The sequence below is a fragment of the Syngnathus floridae genome, chromosome 3 (assembly GCF_059516105.1).
Source record: "Syngnathus floridae isolate MCC-2025c chromosome 3, RoL_Sflo_1.0, whole genome shotgun sequence".
Lineage (NCBI taxonomy): Eukaryota > Metazoa > Chordata > Actinopteri > Syngnathiformes > Syngnathidae > Syngnathus > Syngnathus floridae.
The window spans coordinates 17315417-17336018 of NC_142415.1; the positions used below are offsets into that span (position 1 = coordinate 17315417).

The following is a 20602-nucleotide window of genomic DNA, read 5'->3' on the forward strand; positions in this document are numbered from 1 at the left end:
GCAGTTCGATTCCCGCACAAAAGAAGCAATTACCGGGAGATGTGTGTTAATCAAGCGCTCTTTTATCAAACTCAGGGACATGACCCCGGAGGAGGTTGTCCGGTTGGGGCCGAGCCCCTCTGGAGACTCACCCCTGCAGTGCAATAAATGGAAAGTGTATGTTGTGCATGGCAATTAATGCAGATACACGAACTGAGCACGTTGGGCGTCGTAAGGCTTGTTGGGCCGACCCCGGCACCGGAGAGCGTGGGAAACAAGTATCTTGATGAGGTAACAAGTAGATGCTTGACATGAGCAGGAGAACCAAAAACAACAGTTACGGGTGATTACCGAGCACGGTAGCTTGCGGGTCGGGTTGAGCATACAAAATATGTGTCGGCGCGTACCGAGCAAAAACAACAGGATTCGATTTTCCTGCTTTACAATCCCGCCCTGAGCTCCCATTCAAAACACAGCCCAGCCAGTTCTGTGTGTCAGCCGGCTCTATTTTCACTCCCTATTTGTGTGGATGCACACTTGATCATTATATCCAATGGATGCTATTTTTTCATTTCAGTATGGGTTGAACATTTTTGCAGTATTAGGATCTTCCCAGCCGCGGGACTGTGGTCACTCCATGGGGCAGTCATGCCGGAGCCCTTTGAATTCACCCCGGCAACAATTAACCTGTGTGAGTGTATATGCTAATAAAGCACAGACACTCCGTAACTACCACAAACAACCCAGGCTTATCTTGGCTGCCCCCCCGAAAATTGAAAAACTCATCTATCAGTATAGACGTATCACTTCAATCGTACTTTCAGGATGCAAGTGTTATTTAGGAATTTGGCGACATCTTCTGGCAATGTGAGATATTTTGGTGAATAGCTGGGGATACTATACAATACCCTATTACTCATTACATATTTTTTACCATTTGTTTCTTTTTGACAAGTTTGCAACAAAACTTTTTTATTGTTATGGAAGTGTTTCAAACTTTATAACTTTTTTCTCAAACTTATTTATTAATTTAGTCAGCTGTTCAACTGGACGCAATATTTAAAAATGTCTGAATATTTTTTGTAAAATTGTTTACACTTTTTTATCGACATTACAATTACAAGTCTAAACTTTTTATTTTTTATCGCAAAGTAAAAAAAAATAATTATGTGATATTAACACAACGATTTCTTTTATCATGTCGCAAATTTCTTGTAAGATTAAACATTCATTTTTACAATAACAATTATTGTTGAATCATAATTATTTTTTGTCATCGTGACCCTCACATTCCTTCATACTTCACTAACATCTTTCAGTCATTTTTCCCCCTAGACACGGCTGCTGGCTTCTCTCATAGTGGTGTTAGGCGGCCAAAGCGAATCAGGTGGTGGGGGCATCATAAGACGCTTGCGCCAACACCATTGACATCACGCCAACAGCTGTGTGGCTAATGTTTTGTGACACGAAGCCCTTCTGTTTCTCCGATATTGGAGACGCCGTGTTCCATCTTCAACAAATGGCTTTGCGACTTTGTCATTCACCCCCTAAGTCCCTAATTATCACTTCTTTTTTGCCCCCCACCCCCCGCTACACATAGGATCCATATGGACGCTGTATTATTCCGCTGTGCAATTTGCAAGTGGCATTTATGACAATGGCCTCAGCCAGCCTTTCTCCAAAAGAAAAGAGAGGAGGGGCGGGGAGCAAAAGTGTGGTGCAATCTGGCAGCAACAGTCACCTCCATTTCTCTCCCTCTCTCTCTCTCTCTCTCTCCCTCTCTCTTTCTCTTTCTCTCTCTTTCCCCGCCTCCGTACACCACTTCTATTTCTGTGTGCGCGCCTTTTCCCTTTTGTTATTAATTTAATTTTTATAGCTTTCACACCATTGGCATAAACAGCCCCCTATCTGCCTTCAAGCGGAGGAAAAGGAAATAGCTGATGTTGATTTTTTTGCCTCCCCCCTCTTCTCCCTCTCTGTCTTTTTCTCTCTACACCCCTTCATAATTCATTTTGGGATTAATTCCTCCCGTCTTTGGAGACAATCCTCATTCTTTATTATTTCCACTTCACAGGCTTGATGACATCCACCTATCCACATATCATATTCGGGGGGAACTTGATACCCGGCAGACCTTCTACTTTAATTTCTCACAATACTTTTTACAGCTATGAGGCAGAAGTGCCAGGTCAGAGCAAATGTTGCTATGGTATCGTATCGCTAGGTCAAGATAACTTCTTTTACGCAAAGACGGCACAAAATAGTTGGTTAAGAGCCATATAAACAGATTTGGCACTTATTAAATCTTACAGGTTTCAAACCTGGGGTAGGGTTTTAAATTAGGACTTTCAAATAAGGTTTGGGGTTTTAAGACAGATTTTAAGACAAATTAGGGTTTTAAAACAATTTATTTAAGTTTTAAATAGGCTATATATGATGAGGGTTTGAGCTTCAAATTAGGGTTTCAAACAAGATTTGTGCTTTATGTTAGCGGTAGGGTTTCAAGTCAATACGGTTTAAATTAGGGTGTCAAATTGAGGACAGGGTAAGGATTTCAAGTTTTACATTAGATTTTCAAGCTTTAAAATGAGGACTCAAGCAAGGTTTAACTTCTCAAGTTAGGTTTTGGAGCCAGAATTAGGGTTTTAACCCATGGTGACTCAAGTTGAGGTTTCAAATCAGTTTTAGCATTTCAAGATAGTGCTTGAAGTTGGAAAATCACTGCAAGGTCAAGGTTTAAATTTAGGGATTTTTACAAAGGACTAGGTTTCAAGTTGAGGTTTCAAATAAGGTTTCTAGTTCTTATTAAACAACTGTGAATGTTAACGACTTCTTTTCATCTTCCTGCTTTGTCCGTCCTGCTCGTCTTTCTTTTTCCCATCGTGCATCTCCATCACGCTTCCCTATCTGCCGTGTTCCATTTCTCTGCCTCTCGTTCTGCCTGCGTACACGCCCTCCCTCTTTCCCTCCCTCACTCCATCTGTGTTTTTGTGCCAATCTTTTTATTCCTATCATTCTTTTGTGACATGTCTCTTTTTCTGCTTTTTCTCTGTCAGCCACTTGCTCAAATGGCCACATTTTTAGGGACCATTTTCACTTGCCAAGGGCGCTCTCCCTTTTTTTCCTGGCATCTGGCAAACACACAGGCGCCTGCACCTGCGTGTGCGCACACGCACACACACACACACACACACACACACACACACACACACACACACACACACACACACACACACACACACACACACACACACACACACACACACACACACACAAACACACACACACACACACACGCACACACACACAATATGTTGCATCTTCAATTCACTATTAAGTGGGACCCTGAATTTCCCCTGAGCTCTGTTATGGCGGTGGCCACTTGGAGAGTCCGGCTGTGCGAGATGTGTTGTCTGCTCCCTTACCATTCAATTACATGGCTGTAATCTGACAGGCTCCTCATGGCTTGTGTGCGTGTGTGTGTGTGTGTCCTGTCTCTGTGCATTTTACCTCATATCATCTCTTGCCTCTGTATTTGTATTCTTGTAACGTCACAAAAAATGCATCAAGATGACACATAATTTATTAATTCATTAATCAGGGTTTAGGTCAATGACTTGGATGAGTTTGGTGTGGAAAAATTTCAGTGCTGAATTTTTAACTTTATCAGTCATATTTAGGATGAACTCCAAATGTCTGGAATAGACTGGAAATAATTCGCAGAGGCAAAAAAAATGTCACAAACTATTCATGGTAACCGCCATCTTGAGTTCCTAGCTTACTTGGTCATGTGCATCATATGATTATATCATTAGGCTTACTGTAGGCAATTGCAGTAACCTCCACCTTACGTGAAACAAATAAATAGAATCGACTAAAACTAATACACAATGCAAAACAAAAAAAATGGCCATAACGTATGCAATCGTTCACTTGCTAATTCCTGCCAACCACTATTTTGTGCAAACCAGAAAATTATCCACAAAGTCAGAAAAGTTCCAGCACAGGGTCACTTCCTGTAGTTGTTCAAAAACTTTTGCCAACATATTTCTCATTTGTTCATCATGCATGGTCTTTGTAGTCTTTTTATTTTCCCCTTGGTTATTCGACACTGTACTAGCTATTCATGTCCTATCAGTCCATCAAGTTCTTCCTTCATCAGTGTCGTCGTGTTCTCTCTTTTATCTTCATCTACTCCCACTGTCTTCCCCTCCCTTCCTCCTTCTCTCTCTCTCTCTCTGTGTCAGACTGTCTATGCAAGGCAGGCTAGTCGCTGGCGGTGTTGACCTGAGAAGGGCTGACATTCAGGGACCGGTCCCCCGCCTGCAGCACTGACATTTCTGCCAGACTTTGATGGCGCCTTTGAAAAGAGATGTGTGGAAGGGAAGAGCTGCCATGTCTCCCTTCCACCCGAGCAAGAGAACTCCAGCTACTCTAGCAGCCGACTATACGAGTACTCGTTCTAAGAATAAAACCCCTCGGACAAATTCTCATTACTCTGACAAGATATAACAACTTTTACAGTTATATGAAGCCTTTCTACTACATTTCAAAAGGTGATGGGAATTTTTGCTCTAGTGATCCAAAAAGTGCTTGATGGGGTTGAGATCAGGGTTTTGTGCAAATTCCCATACAATTTGAAGTTGAAGCAGGTTTTAGTTTTTTGCATGCAAACAAATAAAATCATTTTTTAGAGTCAGTAATGTACATAGTTTACATTTTTGGCCAACGCTTGGTTTACTGTTTTAGCTATGTGGGACAAACAGTATGTGAACAAATTACACAACAGCATACAAAAATCAAAGACTCCCCCACCGGGAGGCCTTCAAAGACACATTTTACTCTTCGAACCGACAAAACCTGCGCGTGACGCGGAAGGGGACCTAGTTATCCATTCACCCAGCCCCCTCCACCTGGCCACGCCCCCCTGCTGTGCTGCCTTCAAAGAGCGCCATGTTACCCCATCCGCCCTCACAGACCTCTTTTTTTTTTTGCACTCATCTCATGTGTGCACCATTCACAAGAAAGACTACAGAAGATAAAATAATGACCAAAAGAATGGCTTGATGTGTTATTCCTCTGACAATCATTGCAGAGTGATTTTTAAAAAAAAAAAAAAAGTGTTCTGTTGTACAGTAACGGCAAGCTGCCTGCTTTGGCAGAGAGTTGCTGCTCTGTGTTGTTATTGAAGATTTTTTTGGAGTTGGAGGATGGGAGCAAAGCACAATTAAAAACAACTTGACGGGGTAGACGAGGATCGAAACGCCTCATTTTGTTGCCTCCGAGGAGTTGCGGTGATGTTAGTGGCAGATTCTATTTCCACACAAACGTCAATTCAAAGAGCCAGTTGATTGCACTTCTCAAGTAAAGCATTAAATAATTCCACACTTTCACATTCAAACAGACCCTTTTCTTTGTGTGTAGACACATCAGATGAATTTAAGTTGACTCGTGATGGGTTTTAATGATGAGGGGCTGACAAAAATGGTGTTTCCATTTCATCCAATTATCTTTATATCTGTCATGTTAGAGCCTTCTTTGTAATGCAGCTCACTTTAAAGTTCCTCTTAGATCAATTGGTATTTTCTTTAAAAAAAAAAAAAGAAAAAATCACTGCATGCTTATCAAATCTGTAAATTCAACACCGGCGGCTTTCGTTTCTACTTTCTGCCAGGTTAACTTTTAAATGTAAGAAAAAAAGACAATGTTGAATTGTATGCACAATATATGTAAAGCACATTTTGCATGCTTCTCATTATCAAAAGCACAAAGAAAGCTTTTAATGGATGTTTCTTCAACCCAAACAAATTGCAACCTATTTGGGATAATGAGCCACATTGACATTTACCCATCAAACGTCCTATTAAAAACAACATTTTTTTGTCATGGAAACCCAGAATAGGTGCTTATTAGGAGGAACCATTCTATATTTTCAGATTAAATTAGTTCTAGCTATTGTTTTTTGAAGAAAACCACATTTGATATGCGATTTAATAGCTTCTTATCCATGTTTTAACTCATTCAGTGCCAACCCAGTTAAAATGGTTTGACATCTTTAGTCGTCAATGGCAGTGAATGAGTTTATAAGAGATTGTGTTTGATCATATGCTTGGCAGCTCAGTAACCGAGAACATAATCGATTGGCGTCCTTCCACGAGTTGCGAGTTAGATTTCATATTGTGGGACTCAATACCAACTGCCCCATCGCCTAAATGAAATATGGTCCTATAACAATTATTTTAAAATGATAGTGGCCTAGTGGTCAGCACATCACACAATTCCGAGCTTCAGGTTTCAAATCTTGGCAAATGTAGCTTTTGTTATGTAGACCCCCTGAAATACCCTTGCCCCCACGCCCCCCCAGGACAAAAAAATTCTAGCGCCGCCCATGACTCTTGTCTATACAAAATAGATGTAGAGATGGTAAAGAATCAAACCCTTCTAACATTACACAACAATCCCAAACTCCCCCCCCCCCCCTCCGAGCTGCTGGTGAGCCCCGCCAAGTACGGGGATTCTGCCTGTACTGGGCTATTGATTGGGAACCAGGCTGCATCTCACCTGCTAATTGAAAGCCGATCGGGGGGGCCCTGGGGCAGAGCTGTAAAACAGGCCCCACGTGGCATTAAAAGCTGAAGGCTGACGGGCGACTGTAAATCCAGTGGCGCTAATAGCGCCGCTGAACATCCATCTGTGTGTACATGCACGCAGTGCACATATTCGTGTTTGTTCTGCTTAATGTGCACATATTAACCACAAATGTAAAGTACGTGCGGGTATGTGAAACGTGTGTACGGGTTTGTCCCGCGTGACTGTAAAGTGTGCTTTTAGTCGATAGTTTTATTTCAAGAATAATCTGCGTGGATGTAACTCAAGGCTTCTTTAGACAGCAAACTAGACCGAATCAATAGCGCGTCTGATAGTTGCAGCCAAGTGGTGCACTCCATTTTGCCTCAATTGCTCCAAGATATGATTAATCAACAAGTAATTCCACACATTTGACACAAGTAATAACATTCATTAAATGAGTAATTGCTCATTAAGCTCATTCCGAACTCTTTTCATAGCCCTGAGTTTAAAAATTTATTGTTTTACATTAAAATCAGGGTTGGGGTTTCAAACTAGAGTTTAAAACTAGGGTCAGGGATTCAAACAAGGGTTAAGGTTTCAAACTAGGGTTACTGTTTTAAGCAACATTTATTTTCCAAAGGTGCGATATGCCACAAAATGCATGTTTAATAAGCCCAAACCAGAACATCGGAATAAGACAAACATAAATTACAGTTGCAATAAAGCGACAATAATGACTCATTCACTAATTTTGGTAAACGTGTTAATTTCAAGCTTTCGAGGATGCAACAAATTTTGACATTGCGATCACGTTAAATCCCCAAAAGGCTTCTAACTCTGCCATTATACCAGACTCTAATTTCATTGTGTGGAGGAGGGAATGGAGGATGATGGGGGGCCCGACTCAGGGGGGTTGGGTCGCCGGCTGTCCTGCAGGACGTCGTGTGGAAACAGAGGTTAATTGGATCGTAATTAGCAGCGGGGTGATTAATTGATAGCGTCAGTACATTTAGATGTTTCCATTGTGAGCTTGGCAAATGAGAGCATGCAAGGCCAGGGGAAGACAGGCAGAGGGAGGAAGATACACTAAGAGTGACATTATATTGATGACATTAACTTCCTGCACCACAGCTCTATCTTTCAAAAGCAACAAATGTTGCCCAGTTTACCTTCAATATTTTATTATGAGTAACAATATTCATCTAATAGAAGACATTGATCTTGTTCATGATTTTGACATGAATTAAAATCCTTATCAAGCGACTGCAGCATTTCCCCTGAATAGGTTGGATGCCAATGTTCGTCATCTTACTGTTTTAGTTCTCATTCAATGTCGTAACTGAAGAATGGTTTAAAAGAAAAAAGTCCTGGAACACCAATTGTAAGCCTGTTAGCAGTTATCAATTGAAATAGTGCTTGACTTTGGATTTTTATTGTCAGGTTGCCATCTTACTATATGTTCATGTACCAACTGTTATCATATTAGCAGTAATTAATCCTTTTTTTTTTACATTCATACATTCTATGTGTTTTTTTCAGTTAATGATGCAAAAATTGCTCATCATCTCTCATGTGATGCAAATTGTTCATTAAGTGCAGGGTCTCTTATGCTCACGAATGTTGCAGCGGTGGTCCATATGAGGATAGAATTAAAATTAATCAAATGTGCCTCCAGTCGGGTCCTATCACACAGCGCCAGACTCCCGCCAATGAGCCCACATCGCTAAATTTACATTTCATCTTCTTCAGGGGGAAAGGTAGCGCAGGGGAGGTGGTACAAAATTTTTCGGCCTGCCACTCGCCAAAAAGGTCCTGGAAGGATGCTAACGTTGTCCGGGCCGCACATGGTGAATCGCAGCGAAAAGCCACCCGCCCCTTCCCAGGCACACTTTTGATAAATAAGTGGGAGAAAATAGAGGAGATGACAGCAGGGGAAATATTTGCTGTTGTATTTGGAACACTCCTCAGATGCAAAGAATGTGGGTCGGAGTATTTGCGCAGCTGCCTCCCAAGCAGAGTGTTTGAGCGTGTGCCCGCTAGAGTCTATTTGTTAGTCAAAGTCACTGCGCCTGTGTTCTTCAAGATATTCGGGCCTTTGGTTGTGTATTAATCCTACCCATTCCCTCTCTCTCTCTCTCTCTTTATATACGTGTATATTTATATAAATACAGGAGTACAAAGGCATTGCAGTGTGTGCGGAGTGCGAGCGATGGGATATATATCTAGGGAAAAGCAAATCCATCTGTCTTTCTTGGATACAGGCACCAGAGACAAGGAAGACAGAGAGGTTCTGGCGCTCGTAGCTTCCTTATCACCGCTCGCTCACCACATGTTCACCAGCTTTCCAGCTTCCATCTTTCAAAGAAAAGTCGAGTCTCCGGAGAAAGCATTTGCATCGTATGCAAATCAGCTATTACCTTTGCCAAGCGTTAAAGTGCTAAAGGTATTGTTTGATCGGCGTTTATATGGAAGCAGGGCAGGATTACGCCCACAAAATAATCTGCAAGGTTGGCAATTCAGGTGACCTCTCCCAAGGAGTCTATCTCAGCTGACTTCTACAACTTATTTACTGTTTTAAGGTTTTATATATTTCTGTTAACTAAATATAAACTCCATAAAAAAATACATACTTGGCAAGAGTTCATAACCTCCGGATTTATGCATGGCGCACGTAAGGTTATCAAAACAAAACAGGCAATTAGGGCACACTGTAGCGTTATTAAAATGCTCCTCTTGGACACAGTGGTACTGTTGATTGTATGTGATGTTTCCCAGTTCATTATACTTGAGGAGAGCATGGCATCTCATGCAGAACTATTATGCGGAGAGTGGTAAATAATGGGACTAAAAAAAAAATAAAAAATGTCCTATTAAACTCGGCTGAACTTGGAGGGCGACGGATGAATGAACATAGCTGTGTGTTTTTACATTTGTGTACCTCGCGTGGATGCTAATGGCAATCGGAAAGCTTACAGATGAATAGTGCCATGTTTTTGTGTGTGTATTAAAATGCAACATTATTGGGGAATAAATTGGACTCTCACAGAATTACAAATCACCTCACCCTTGCAAATATGTACGCCGGACAGCTTTAAAAGTCATAGCAGAAGAAGCTTATAAAAGCATCAATCACGTCAAACACCATCATTCATATTTCTAGTTGGTATTTGTTAAGTTGTTGCCTCTGCTATTATGGCAGCTGTTGTTTCATACGTTCCCCAGGCATGTCATGTTTCTATTAGTCGGCATTTATAATGTAGAAATATAATTATTGTAACAGGGTGTCGAACAACGAGGCTGAGTTGACAGATAGTGACGCAAAAACGACTTTACTGTCATAGTGTGCCATCCTGAGTGTTTGTATTTTTGTTTATAGTATTTCTAAAAATATTTAAAATCTAAACAGAACTGATTTTTAAAAGACATGCTAAATCCCCCCAAAACCTGTCTTGCAATGTACTCCAATAACCGTGCAGGCTTTAAATGAATTAAATTTACAGGGATTCTACTGAGTGCCTTGTAAAGGATTCAATTGGTGATTACAGCCTTCTGCTTTGAATGCAACGGCTGATAATGGACCCATATACTGTATTTGGGACAGATGTTTGATGAGAATGCCTGTTTAGTAACAAGCGCCAACCCCGAGGGAACTTTATGTCCTCTCTTTATGAAAATAGAGGTCCAAAGAAAAAAACAGAAGCTTTTTTTTCCAGCTTTCTTGTAAACAAAGTCTTAGCTGAGTGCAGTTTAAATTCACACATCATTAGGATGCAAATAGTGAGCTCAGACTGTGTTTAGACAGCGCCAGTGGACCGTGTTTCATTTGATTACATGATGTCCCTCAACGTTGCTCACCGGGCCCAGCGGCTTTTTTTTTCATCCGCCCCGTCGTTGACCCTCCGTTTCTCTCAAATGACCCGGCCGTGACACAGTTGCGCCGGCTCGTTCGGTACCCACATTCCCAACGTCCTTCCTTTGCACTCATACTGCATTTGTCAGTTTTATTCTCCTGCTACTTTGCCCTGAGCTCCCTTTTTTTCACTTCAGATAATTCTGAAAAAAAAATTTAGCATTCAGCTAAACCTTTCCAGAAACTTTGCATGACTTCACCGTACAAAAACGTGGTGGAAAAAGTCAAAGAACGAGTTCTAGCTAGCTGCCTAGTTAACAACAAATATGCTTTATGCCAGAAGGAGCAGGAAACAGTCAAGTGAACACGCCATTTGGGAATTCATCCATCTTTTTTCTATTCCGCCTATCCATTGCAGGGTTATAGCCCATCACATTAAACTTGGGAGGCCGAGAAGTAAGATATCACACATTGCCAGGAGATTCATAGAATCTTTGGTGGCTGAAAAACCAGCAATTCAATTAAAGGTTCGAGAAAAATACGCTCTGCAAGTCATACAGAGTCCAATAGCCTAATAAAATTATAGCAAGATGAGAAAAATCAAAGCACTTAGACTTCAGGCTATGTTGTTCTATGAAAAAGGACCAGAGTTTGGTTGCAAATTGGAGAAGTTGTATGTAGCATGAGAAAAGTTCCCGAATTGTCCCTAACCCTAACCCTAACCCCAACCAGAAAAATTCCGAAAATACCACCAAAATCTAAACCACAATTGCATGGCTTAATTCTTTCTTCAAACCATCCACAGAGTTTGTTAAAAAATCAAAACATGAATAATTCACCTCACAGGGAAGTATCACTACAGTGTAAGGTTTTAGACTTGCCAGATCTTACCATGTAAACCTGAAGGGAAAAAAACAGAGGCAGCTGAATAATTTAAAGAAGAAATACGTGTTTCTGTCACGTTTTAAAATGTTTATAGTGTCATGTGACATACTTTTGTCATAACCCCCAACGATCACGAATAACAGTTAGCTTTTTCACCCCAATTTTTAGCTTAACTAAAACTTAAATTATTATAAATAAATATGTAAATGATATTATATACAAATATATAAATTAAACTCCCTGCTTCTTATAAATAAACCCTGTTGCCCTCTATTGTGGGGCTGTGCAACACAAATTTGAGTTTGCGTTACCACAACGACTGGGGGAGGCGCTCGGGAGTTGAATGACGCCAGCCAATTCAGAAACTGAATAGCTTTATTGTCATTGTACCGCAGGGTGCAACGAAATGGAACCGACACCACCCATCCAAGAGACGTGGAAAAAAAACAATGACCACCAGGGGGATACCGAAAGGTAGTCCGCCTTTTATGGTGCCCCATTTTTGCAGATGAAAAGAAAAAACATAAGGGAGCTGTAAGGGGAGCACAGTATGGATGAGTATCATATGTAATCTGGAAGAAAAGGCCAAATTGTGGAAAAAAGAAAGCGCCCATAAAAACAGTAAAAGCATCGCTTGTGATTTCTCTGGAGGCCGCGCTTCATCACCGAGCTGCTGAGTTATAATAAATTACATGTCAATTAGTGCTGTGGATCCCTGTGTCATCAAGTATACACATTAAAAATGAAAATTAATTAAAATAAAACAATAAAAATTAAATACAAAAAATATATAATATATAATATACTTCATTTTAAAAAATAACATTTTATAATGTACACCATTTAAGTTGCCTGTCCTTCAATCATACTTTGAGCTTGGCAGAGGTAATGACGGAGACATGCCCTTGCGGATGAGCGGCGTAAACTCTCCTTTGCGTTCATCCGTCTTTCCCTCACATGACGACTGCGCTGTCGCCGAATCAATTTGCGGGAGGCAAGCGAAACATTAATTTGGGGAGGGGATTCTCGGCACGGGCTTTGGTTGACTTCCTTGGCGACATAGAGCTGAAAATCGGAAGGACACAAAATGCCCGCTGGGGCCCAAGATAATGGTCCTATGCACATAAATTATGGCAGGAGCAGGATGGCATTTGACAAGCAGCGGTAACTTACTATTATTGCCTGCAACCCATGATGACAATTCCCGCACTAGCCAACAGGTCGGAGCAATGTAATATGCATGGGATTCATGCAAATGCTTCCAACGCACGTCAAAAATATTGCCGCCACTGGCTAGAAGCCTTGTATCTTGGAAAAGCAGCCTCACTGTCAACCATGCATCATATGGTACTTTATGAATAGATTTGGAGCCCCCCCTCTTTTCCCCAGGGGTGGGGTGGGGTCGCACAGCTGGCAACCCCCCTATAAAGAGCCACATAAACTTTGCCGCCCAGGTAGACGCCTGGAAATTACAAGCGGGGCTTACGAGGGTGCCCTGGAACAGCAGGGATCTAATCTCCCAAAGCCAGCATCACCGCTTCCGTGAATAGTCAACGGCGTCACAATAAAAAAGTGGCATCATCGCCACCAAGCGCATTACGGCTTAGTGGAGACACATCACTTACATTCCCGCCACAATGGGGACTCCTAACCTTGTGAAGAGTGTTGTTCTCTTCTGGCTATTTATGCCCTACTTTTTTGCACGGCTCGCCGTTGATGCCGAAGAACCGTCATGGCACGCCGCCGCCGATATATTCGAGGCTAATGGCGAAACGGCAGGGGCACCCTGACACCCTAATGGTGTTGATGGTTAATGTTTTCATTTAGATTGAATGGGAAAAGTAGTAGCTACATACAAAGGACATTTGGTCCAAAGACCGTTTTGACAATAGCATTTGTGCAGAGCAAAGATGAGTAGACGAGTAGACGAACTGATGTTGACCATTGTGTATGTAATTTTACACACTAATATTTGTATTACGCATGTATGCAAATTAACCGACTGTTTAAAGTGTGTGTGTGAAAGGACAGTTGGATGTTTACGCTGTGTGAATGAATGTGGTGGACCGTTGTTGGTATAATTATTCAACATATAAACAATGAACAGAAAATAATGTCATGGAAAGTAAAAACACGATTGAAAAGAAGTGAATGAACATAAACGATCAGTTTACATGTTCAAAAGAGAGAAGGAAGAAGTTAAAAAATTTTCATCTGGCTACATTTGACTCAGATCTGATTGTCTGGAAAGGATCGGCAAAATCTGGCATCTGGTATGATGTCATAACGTGCTGATCGATAATGACGATTAATGATGGCATTGTGCAGATCCGCAAAATAAGACAGCGAAATCTCATTCACTTCAGGGATATTTTGTGCTGCTAGAGTTAATTTTCCGAAGTTTCTCAGCATTTTCAGTGTTTCTCAGATTTATTTTACAATCCCCCAATATTTGTGAATAATTTGTTTTGTTTTCTTAGTGGGTGTTGCATTCCCAAAAGCATATATTATTTTTACACACATCAACATGCGTGTGCATGTGAACGAACAGACCGATATATCCGGAGATGTTTCCTATATTCCCATCTTTACCTTGCCCTCCAGTCTTTGTGCTGCCTCATTATTTGTCTGCAGGGTTTTCATTAGATTCCCCAACTAGCAATTAGCGCTCCTCTCCGAAGCAGAGGTGAAACAGTGGCACTCGATGCCCCTTGCCTTTTATTGCATGGTTAAGTAGACTTCATGCGGCTATTAATAACACCGCCGCTATAGCTTAGAAAAATATGCACTTTGGCTAACTAGGTTATTGCATTGTTTACTTTGCCTCAAAACATCACAACGAACAAATGTACCTCCTGTCCTTTCAGTCTTATTTCCTTCCTCCTCCAAAGCGCCATTTTTTCCCCCCAGTTTGGGTACAAAGAGATGCAGAGAGAGGAAAGTTAATTAGAAAGACGTCCACAGAGGGGAGAAAGGAAGTGGGGGTGTGTTTTTGGTAATGGAAAAGGAGCTCTGCATGGAAACAGATGGGCCTGAATTTATTAACTTGCAGGAACGCTTGAAGGAAGCTGCCGCGACCAGAAAAGACCAGACCAGACGCCAGGCCGGTCAGTGTCTGGACCCAAATGCTCGTAGGAGGCTCAGTACAGGTTGGGGCTGTCTGACACCCAAAAATAGAACGCAGATTTATCTCCGGAGTGTTGCAAATGACCCGTCAGTGCGGAACAATGGATGCAATCCGCCTCACTGGTTGACATCTTTTAGTACACGATTTGACAGCCGAGACGAGTAATGGAGTCTTTATTTGCGTCAAAAGTTAGTTTTTGGATGTGAGGGGACTCAATTTTTTACACTCTGGATGCGATAAACACTCAAAGACAAAAAATATAGCAGGCGATGGGTAGAGTGGAATTGAGTGAGTGGGCTGTAAACAAAAGAATATCTTCAAGAATGGAACCTTTGCAGTACAAGCAGAAGCTAGACCCACACTGCCTGCATCAAAGTTAGCTACACAGCTACACAATCATATTGACTTTTAGGCTAATAGACTCTAAATCAGGGATGAGCAACTTAAATGCTGGAGGGAAGCCATAGCAATTTCCTAATCAGATGTATGACAGAAATGCTATTTCGAATATTGACGAAATGGATGCAAAACGCATTTCACTTTTGACAATATATTTTTCAATACATGTATAAAGGATGCACCATCTTCCTTATTTGACAACAAAGGGTTTGAAGAAATAAACAAAATAACCAATAATTAAATTTATGTTTTTTTTTCAAGTGCAAAGGGCTCTCTTCCATAAAAAGTACCATTGCGGGATGGCACAAAACTGATGAGAAAAAAATTAAAATGACAGTCAAAAATCTTAAAGCTAAATGTGACATATTGTTGACATATTTGATTCGTATTCTTAGTCAAGCATGCTAATAAGTTTGCCTTCTGGTAGAAGCACCATGTATCTACCGTATATACGTATTTATCCATCAGTATACAGTCAGTAGTTGTAAAGTTTGGCAGAGCTCCCGTGCGCTCTCCCTCGACACTCTTACTGTTTACATTTGGCAGAGTGCTGTAAGCATTTAGCGGCCTCAACTCTAAAGTGTGCACTTCTACTTCCCATTTGAACTCTCCTCACTTCCTGTAAATTAGACAGCTACACTTGGTTCCGGTCCAAACCTTTTGCTTGTAACTGCACACGGCTACCGATTGCATGTGAATATGCTAAACAATAAAAACAGAAAAAAAGAAATGTGGTCCTAGAGGGATTAAAAATGCAGTGAAAAGCATGTTATCTTGCAGGAAACTGGCTGCTGCCGCGCTTAGAAGAAATCCACAACAGCCCGCAGCCTACTCCGCATAACAACAACAACACTCTTAATTGTAGCATCTCCAAAACATCATTTTAAGTCAATCTTATTGCCAATTCTACTTTCGCCTTGGGTTACACATTAGCTCATCATTTCACAAAACACCCAGCGGAGCAATTGGTGTGTAATTTGCTGCCGTAGCAAGGTGTGAGGTGCTGAATTATAACCGTAATTTAGCAACACTCCAGCGACAAATGGAGTTCAATGATCTATTATAAAACTATATGTTTTGGCTTGGCACCTTTCATCAGGCGTGGAGGAGGAAAAAGAAGTCGAATAAAATTTTCATAAAGAGTGAAATATGGAAAAGGAACGCTTTTTATGGCCAGGCGCGTGTGCGTCGGTGCGGTTTAACGGGACTTTGTGTGGAAGTGTGACAAACCACGTGTGTGTGTGTAAAATACATCCATTCGACAGCGAAAACAAACAATTGTTATCTTTCAAGCTCAATAAAGAACATGCCGGATGCAAGAACACGGCTGCGAAAGGAAACTTGTTTGACAAGAAGGAGAAAATGGGCAGATTACAGTTTACAAGCTTCTGTTTAAATGCGATAGAAAAACTATTTTTGTGATAGAAAAACAATGAGATGTTCGATCTGCGACCTTTAACCTTTAGTCTATTTACTCGCCACACAAAAGGGATTGTTTACTGAACACGGTTTTGATTCTGTCATCCCTTTCAAAAAAATATTGAAATTTTGTCACGTTCAACTTGAGATGTTGAAACTTATCTCAAATGCAAACTTGAGCCACGTTTGCGTTCAAGTACGATTCAAGGATTTGAAATTTCTTACAAAATTTCAGCTAAATTTCGACCCAATGCAAAACCAAAAATTTTGTGTCATGGAATTTTGCTGATTCTAAGACCTTGGAATTTGTAACAAATCCAGATTTTAACACAAAAAAAAATAACTAGAAAACTTGTACACTTTGAAAAGTTGGACGGAAAAACTGACTCGAATTTTATTCCACACAATTTCAGTGCTTTATAAAGAAGCTTCTTGGTCTATTGAAGTCTTCTTTTTCATCTCCATGATATAAACCACATAGCAGTCAGACCTGTTCAGTCGCTTCAGCCCATTTTTAGACTCACTTTGTCACATTATGGTTGTTCGCATTAAATTTGAGGAAACATTCCTTTTTCTTTTGTCTAAAACTGTCGCAAGTGTAAAGTGGAGACACCCCCCCCGGAAACATTCCGTTAATGGTGGGTCTTTAAGGCACCACAGAGTTGTCACCAGCGTCTATTTTTACTTTGGCATGACGAACGCGGCGGCATCCGAAGCTCAGGGCGTCGACACACAAACGTTGACGCTTCCCGTTGCCTTAGCGAGCGGCTCACAAGCTGCTCTTGCCTTCCTCTCACGCTGCATGGGCGAGCCTTAAATAAAGCAGCGGGCTCCACACTAAATCTATTTTTCATTAGCTTTTAGCACTGCGCTGTGCGTGTTCTTTGATTCCATGCTGCAGCTTTTGACTCTGCTCATCGTTTGGACTCCGATGAAATCTTTTTTTAAACTATACAGGCGATGTTTTAAGTAAGCTGAGCAGCAGTCTTAACGCTTATGCAAGCAGAAAATGATAGCTAAGTCATAGTTGACATTGATGAATTAAAATGTATTAAATTTCTATTTTGTGTGTTTGTTTTTTCAAATAATGTGTTCATTGATTTCTTATAAAAACTGTCATTTAAAATATAGTAAATAAACACATAAATAAATGAATAAATAAATACATAGACAGACAGACAGACAGACAGACAGACAGACAGATAGATAGATAGATAGATAGATAGATAGATGGATAGATAGATAGATAGATAGGTAAAATAAATAAATAAATAAATAAATAAATAAATAAATAAATAAATAAATAAATAAATAAATAAATAAATAAATAAATAAAATTGTGTTTGGCCGGGTAATGAGCGATAAATTGTTGAGCAATCAGTACAGAATCTGGAGGAAGGGATGTCTCTGTCAAAAAAAAGTTTTTAAAAAGTATCTTTTTGTGTCTCCGTTTTTCAAGCAATGGTGTCACCGTTGATGCCGTTGACCCCGCACTCCCTCATCTCCGTGTAAAAGTTGTCAACGTCTCTGCACCAATGTCACCAAGACAAACCCGCTCCATTTCAATTGGCAGCCTGTAGCTCTGAAAATCTTTGTACTCATAAAACTGCGCAGCCGGCAAATGCGTCGCTTTGTGACTGTAAAGGCATCGCATGGGTCCTCCAGAGGTCCTTTTTACACGCTGTATTTTCATTATTGTATAATGATTATTATGAAGAGAAAAAGCCACGCTGCTAAAAGAAATAATGGTCGATTTGAAATCCAAGGACACTGCGGCGTCTCTCCATATCGCTTGACTCTAATTTCATAAGGAAAAAAAAAACATCTGTTAAATGATGCCTCGGCAAATTGAAAGAGCCATTTTATTGGAATGCTCTCCGAATGTCGGTGACATTGCGCTGATGTTATTGTTGGTAATGGCGAGCTCAGCAGGGTGTTTATTTGAGGAGCGCTTGGCCTGACAGCTCTTGGCAAGTGCTTTTTTTCCAAGCTGTTGTATCCCAGACTTTGGCCCGCGACCAAAAGAATTAAAGTCCTAAGCGTCTGTATATTCAAATAAAGGCCTTGATTACAAGTGCGATTTGTCACCGTGATTAATTTTTGTGTGGACTGACTGGAGAAACAGGTTGTGTTTATTAAATATGGTGCGGAAGCCAGTTTGTCCTAGATTGATTCAAATTAATAAAGTACAGTAACAGATAAAATAGAAAATAAAAAGTTCATTTGTTACTTTTTTTTCTTTTTTCTTTAACCCTTGTTTGAAACATTTGGAGGTTCAACTAAATCAGATCAAAGCACGGCTCGATACGAGCGACTTTGACAAACAGAGAGGCAACAACAATTTAATGCATCCCTGATATATTACACAACATTCCTCCAAGATGTTCCCTGTGCGAGTTTTATTTTTAATGCTATTATAAAACACGCCATGCGCATAAGAAACAAAAAAAAAAAAGCAAAACTTGTGTGAAGTGAAGTTACAGATGCTGCTCGTAACGGAGCCGTGGGTACTTTTCAAATCTATATCAGGGGAATTGAGGTTGACAAAAAAAAAAAAATGCCATCAGGTTTGCAACAACAGCCTCAGGGAAGGGGACTGGGAGGAGCTTGTAAAAGCTAAATACAACACAAGCAGACACAAAACAAAGGTGGGCCTGCTTGCTTTTGTTTGTTATGTTTTAAATATTTGAGACGCTATCTTGATAATAAGGAAAGGGAATAAGATGACCTCAAAAAAACCACATAAGCACGAAAAGAGTATGCAAAGTGAATGCCTGAGTTGGGATTCGAACCCAGAAGCCGCCATGGGGCGGACCTGCCAACCACTAGTGAATTCTGCCTCGACCCAACTCAAAAATATTAATGAGGAAAGTCTACAAATGATCAATGCATACGGTGAAACATGGGAGTAGATGAGCGACGTTAACATTTCGCATAAAACATGACTTTGAGTGCATGTCTGTGCATATCGAAATTCAAGTGCAAACAGTGAGTGAGTAGTCAGAGGGAGCATTTGTATTTTGGGGATTCATTAGCAGCCAGGAAAAGGACGTCTCACTACGATCCACTGACCTCTCATTTGTTTTTTTTTTCCATTTCATTTATTCCCTACCTTGTAATCACGAGCTCATCATTATTCACCGAAACGTGAACAACACATCGCCACACAGAGCGCATTCATATGAGGGAGGGGGGATAGAATAAAAAGTCCAAATAACAATGAAACTAAAGATAATTTACAAAAACATTCTTCAGCATTCCCCCACGGTTCCCTTTTCCCATTTGGGTGAATATAATTGACAAGTCTAATTATCTCAGATGCTAAATTCACTCATGGACAAAACTGCTGAGTGCATTTCAACACTGTTGCTAACCAAAACAGCAGCACTTAGCGATGTGTAAAAAGGTCTGTCTCTCTGATGAATTTCAGTGCTAAATAATCTTATGTTAATTTCTTCTGATTTCCAGTTGACTGGTGTGTGCTCATTTCACAATTTTACGTGTGTTTATGTTACACAGAGTTATGTGACTTATTAGCCATGTTAAGCCACATTGTTGTGGCCCTAAGAAACAATTTTCCGAAATTGTTTTAGTCACAAATGATGACGTCTTAATGATAATTTATACATCTAGCCTAGCATTCAGAACAACAATCCCCCCCCCCCCCCCCGCAGGCTATGATTTTCCCGGGCCCTTCTGTTACTCCACATACAAAACCTACTGTCACACCTCATAGTGCATGCGGCATGAATATCAATTATTGCTCCCCCTTTCGAACCTAGGGCCAGTGGAAAAATGTTCATGCATGACGACGCACCACCTGGCACCATATTCCCCCTTTAACGGCGTAATGAAAACACAGTATCAAGGAATTGTGCGTGACACATATATTGTGACGTTACAATAAGTCACCTTGACGGCTGCGCTATGAGTCATTCTAATATTCTGAACAGTCGAGCTTTGAATGTTACCAAAATTATTTTTGCCTATGAGGCTCGGAGCTAATGGCTGAAATGGACGTTTTCCATCCAGAGTTAATTTGAGTGAAACGCGGCTCTCGGTGAGCGGGCACCTCATGGGATTTTTCTTTCTTTCCATGTCAAATTCATAGAAGCATTCTGAGTTTTCTTTTTGAGGCTGAAAGGGGAACAATTGGCATGTAAAGAAGCCAAGAAGAAGAAGAAGACAAGCTTGCTCGTCTTCCAAGAAAGATGACATGAACACGCCAGCCGCAATTGACGAACAAACCTGCGGCTTCAAAGTCTTCGCAGATGCGAGGGCGAACCAAACCGCAGTAGGAAGAGGAGGAAGGAACACAAAGTAAGTTAAATACAAAAGAAGAAAAATTAGAGCGCAGAAGCCATTTTCGGAGA

The 20602-nt window shown here is 40.8% G+C and overlaps 1 protein-coding gene across 9 annotated transcripts in view; it reads right to left on the bottom strand.

Moving 5' to 3' along the window:
- Window positions 1-20602, bottom strand: part of slc12a4 (solute carrier family 12 member 4) — a 201404-nt gene that overhangs the window by 17086 nt on the left and 163716 nt on the right. The gene's annotated exons all lie outside the window — the stretch shown is intronic.